Source organism: Phodopus roborovskii, unplaced genomic scaffold (genome assembly GCF_943737965.1).
Source record: "Phodopus roborovskii unplaced genomic scaffold, PHOROB, whole genome shotgun sequence".
Classification (NCBI taxonomy): domain Eukaryota; kingdom Metazoa; phylum Chordata; class Mammalia; order Rodentia; family Cricetidae; genus Phodopus; species Phodopus roborovskii.
The window spans coordinates 6942326-6947331 of record NW_026126447.1 but is presented as its reverse complement, the minus strand read 5'-3'; positions in this window follow the sequence as shown (position 1 = coordinate 6947331).

Sequence of the window (5006 nt, the reverse complement as noted above, 5' to 3'; positions counted from 1 at the left end):
AGCCTAGGCCCTACTCCAAATGACTTGACAGATTTAAATGACCCCTCCAGGATGGCATCACCCTACATGTGGAGGGAGGAGGATGGGAATGGGATGTGAGGGAGGTCAGTGGGCATGGGAGTGTGGAAGAGATGGTGCCAGGCAGGGACAGATAGGAAACTGGGATTGATATGCAAAATACAAATAAATAAATAAATAAAAGTTGTACATCACTAAAAACAAAACAAAATAAGTAAATAAAAAAAGAATTACACTACAATATCCAGTCCATTTGTATGTTTATGACTCCAAACTTCGTACCAAAACTAAGGAACAGTATAGCTATAGCTATCTAACCTTCAACTTTATTAAAAATATCAGGAGGATATAATATTACCTGTCTAAACAAAGTGCATTGTAAGCAACTTCCAAAAATCAGAAATAACAGAGACATCTGGATACCTGGACACTCACCCAGAACTATTTTGTTGCTACTAATCTCTTAATTTTTTGGTTCTATTTTGAGTCTTGGAAGCTTTTCTTAAGGTATAAATATTGTCTCAAAATTTATAAGACTTATATGTACATTGTGTGTGTGTTTTAAATTTTTGTCATGATATTAATGGTCATATAGAGTACTAATTCTAAAAAAAAAGGCTTCATCTAGCTTCCTATACATGATTTCATGTTTGATTGTCAATCAAGTCTCTAGGATTCAAGTTTTTGTACTCTGGATGTACACAATAATTATTTATCATTTAACCTATTAGGCATATGACATTTAAAATATCTAAATTTTCTCCAGTGAACTATGACCACACCTAATAGGCACCTTTGAAGTCTCCAAAAGAAGGATGGGACCCCACAATGACAATTCCACCAGGACTATGATAACACTGATAAGTTGAAAAACACCACCTAAATTGGATTTGGAGTATACACTTCTCATGACAATTTCTAGATGGTTAGTTGAGATAGTTCAGCCTTATAGACTACTCTCTAGTAAGGACTTGAAACAAGCCCTACACTTGCCAATTACACAGAAACAGGACAACAAATGATATGGCAATCTCTCCTAGGATTGACAATTAACCCAAATTTTCTATTCAGAATCCCCTATAGATATTACTGCCCCAAGACAGGAGTGAAAATTTAAGCATAAGATGCCCACATTCACAAGAAGTGGGGTCGGTGGTTTTTGGTCAATCAGTGAGTTACAGGTATTTGTTATTGTTTGGGGTGGTGGTTACAAGTTGTTATTGGTTGTCAGGAAGAAAGTTTTTAACATAAAAAATAAAGACACAGAGAGTGAAATTGGGGTTAATTCAAGCTGAACATCAAAAAAGCAAAACAGGTGGCCACTAACTCTTATCTCTACCTCAGACTTAAAGGTGATCCTGGCTTCACCAATCCCTGACTACTATGCTCTCCTCAACATGGCTAGAGATTCTGGGGACTGACTACTGAAGAACATTCCTCTATCTTTTATATCTCTCTAGTGCTGTTATTAAAGGCATGACTTCCATTGCTCTTTTAACCTGATTCAATATTGTTGAGCCCTGAGAGATTTTGAACTCAGAGAGATCCATCTTCCTTTGTCTCTTGAGTCCTGGGATTAAAGATGTACTGCCACTACCTGATCTCTATAGCTTGAGACTGACTTTGCTTTCTGAATCCTCAGGCATGCTTTAATAAATGAGAAATAACATATAACCACAAAAGTTGAACAAAGGAAATTCGATTTAGAATTCCTGTTTTGAAACTAAAAGGTAAATATAAATAGGGAAGAATATTGAACCTACTCTGAAAAAAAAAGGGGAGAGATATAGAAGTAGGATGAAAATGTATTGAATCTACTTTTAAAGCAAAAAAAGTAACTACTAGCTTTATATATTGACATTAGCTTGGATTTTTGTATATTGATATAAAGTAGAGATTATTTTCTTATAACATACTGTACAGACATTTCTAATCGTTTTCAAGGTATTATACCAATGCAACTCATGCAAATGTTTAGCCCTTGAAAGTTATTATTACCAATTATTTAAGATAACAAGGAAATGCAGGTTAGTAATTAGTCATCTATTACATTGAACGTGTAGTCATATTTTAGGTTTCCAAGGTCAAACAGACTCTGTTTTTGATAGATACATCTTCAAACACTTCAGAGATCTATAGAATATAACATTTAAGATGTTTTCATAACATGGGTCCTTTTTTTTTTTTTTAAGCCAATAAGATGTGTCTGCTCCTGGCAGCACCAATCTACTTCAGAGAAGATGAAAGGCATCAAAGAAACTCCACATGGAGTTTACTTTCTTTGTGGCAAATGTAGCCACTGGGCAACAAAGTGCTTTCTGCTTGACTGCTGACAGTATGCTGTCAAAATTGGACAAGCAGGACACGAAAGAAAGGACTGCTGAACTTTGCCAGCAACAGAAAGAAAATGTCCTCTTGTTCCTGAACGTTAATATCACAACTATTACCCCATGTCAGGTCTGCACACCTGACTCAATATTCCAAAAGGCTAAATTAAAACTGGAAAGTGAAAAAAATTCATTCCATGTGGACATATTGAGAAGATGAGCAGAGTTCCAAAGAAACCTCCAAGTCTATCTTCATGGTTATGAAGTGAGATTAAAGTTTAAATTGACAGCCAAGGATATATGTATGTATGTATGTATGTATGTATATATATATATATGTAGTCTCAGTCAAGTTGTGATCTTACCTACCATTGACCCAATGTTTTCTGGATTTTAGTTTAAGCCTTGGTTTGAAAAAAATAGAAAAATTATGTGAAATCGCTTTCCTGCAGACAAGTTCCTCCTCTCGCTGGTGCCTTTCCCTTTTCCTACCATGAGATTCCTGAATAAAATTCTTATTCCTCTGGGTTCCATTTTTCAACAATCTGATAATCAATTTGAGAGGCAAAAGTGTCCCTTTAGAATATTTTCATTTCTGAAAGAATAGTTACACTCTGTTTTAGGTAATAGGTAATTTTATTTGTTACTGACCTAATGAGATTCATTATGTTGAAAAGTCATTTCATGTGACTTGGTGTAAGCAAAATTGTGATACCCTTATATACTGAGGTAACAAAATATTCTATTTAGCCTACACAATATTTCTTGTGTGTTTTGCAGGAAGCCATTTTTTACTTTATTTTCTCGAATATCCAGTCAAGTTCTTGAAAGATAGATCATATCCTTAAAGGAATAAGTGATACCTAAGATGAATACACAATGGCTCAATTCATGTTTGACCATGGATTCTGGTGATCTGCTAGGCATACTGAGTAAGACATTTAAGCTAAGTATCTAAAGTATAAAAAAAAGTGTTTTAAATCTTTATTTATTAATATGTTTTTGTTTCCTTATATATTAAAGAAATGAGCATGATTCATCCTAACTTCTGACTTCCTTTCCTCTTCCATCCCTGAAGATTTAAATGCAAGTGCTAATGCCTCATTCTCTCAGAGAAAGTGAACAATTTGAAACTTCCAACTTCCCTTTTTTCCTTTTTACTTATTCTTCTCTCTTGCTGTAATTCTTCTCTCATACAAATATTCTTCTTTCATCCTGACTGCAGCATCCCCTCCATACACTCTTTTCAGTGTCCCCAGGCAAAAAATATCCCCTGTCCTCCAGATCAACTGGTCCTCCATTTCACTTTAGAAAAGAGGAGGCCTGCCAGGGATATCAACCAAATAGTATAACATAATACAATAAGACTAGGTACATATCAAGGTTGGTTGAGCCAATTCAGAAGGAGCAATAAGATACAATGAGCAGGCAAAAGAGTCAATTAAACAGGGCTCATAGAGACTAAAGCAGCAATCACAGAGCCTGCTTGGGTCTATGCTAGGTCCTTTACATATATTCTGTGATTATTTAGCTTGGGGTTTTTAAGGAACTCGTAACAGTGGGAGTGGCGGTGTCTCTGACTCTTTTGCCTGCTGTCTGATTCTCCTGGTATCCTCCACCCCTCTGGATCCTGTAATCCTTCTTCCCTCTCTTCTGCTTGCACCTTGTTCAAGCTCTAATATTTGGCTATGGGTTCCTGCATCTGCTTCCAAAAGTGTGATGATGGGTAGGCTAGGCACTGATCTGTAATATGAGTATAGCAGAATATCATTATTTATTGGCTTTTGTTTTATTTATTTTTTGTTTGTTTTTGTGAGTTGTTATAGGTTCCAACCTAGGTCCCTGAGCCATACAGATCCCATCTTGGCATCTTGGCAGTGTCAGGCATGGGCTCCCTCTCATTATTTACACCTCATGTTTGGCCAGATATTGGTTGAGCACTCCCATAAGCTCTGAGACACCATTGCCCCAGCACATTTTTCATGCAGGACAAGTTGTGGGTTGAAGGTTTTGTGGCTGGGTGGTGTCCTAGTCTCACCAGTGGGAACCTAACAGAATATGGCTCCCTATCCTCCATTTCTAGGAGTCCTCAATAGGGTCACCCTCATATATTCTAGGAAGTTTCTACTGCTCTAGGTTTCCATATAACCCCCCAAATGCCCACCCATTCCAGTGTAGGCCTCTCTGTGTACTTACTCTCTCTCTTTCTCTTCACCTCTGTCCCTCCACAGAATCCATCTTTCAGGTATTATTTTACAGGCTATTCTGTCATTATATCCTCAGATATTTCAAATGTACCCATGTTCCCAGGACCTGAATGAATGCAACTCTTAATGCACCAACCCAGGTCTTTGGAAACTTTGGCACAAAATGATTTACACTGAGAATTTTTCACAACTCAAAGTAAACAGGTATTCATATTAAGGATTTACTGACATCTCAAACAAATTAACATAAAAATAATCATTTGCTAACCATATATCTATTATAGTTATTGAAGATGAAGGCCAATCTGCATACATGTATGATGGCTCTGTTCCTTATTTTTACATAAAACATCAAAATTTGACTGAATATTTGGTATTTAAATAAGTAGAGCATCTTTATTTTATAGAGTTGATTGATGTTAAGAACTATTTCAAGAAATTGTAAATTTTCCTA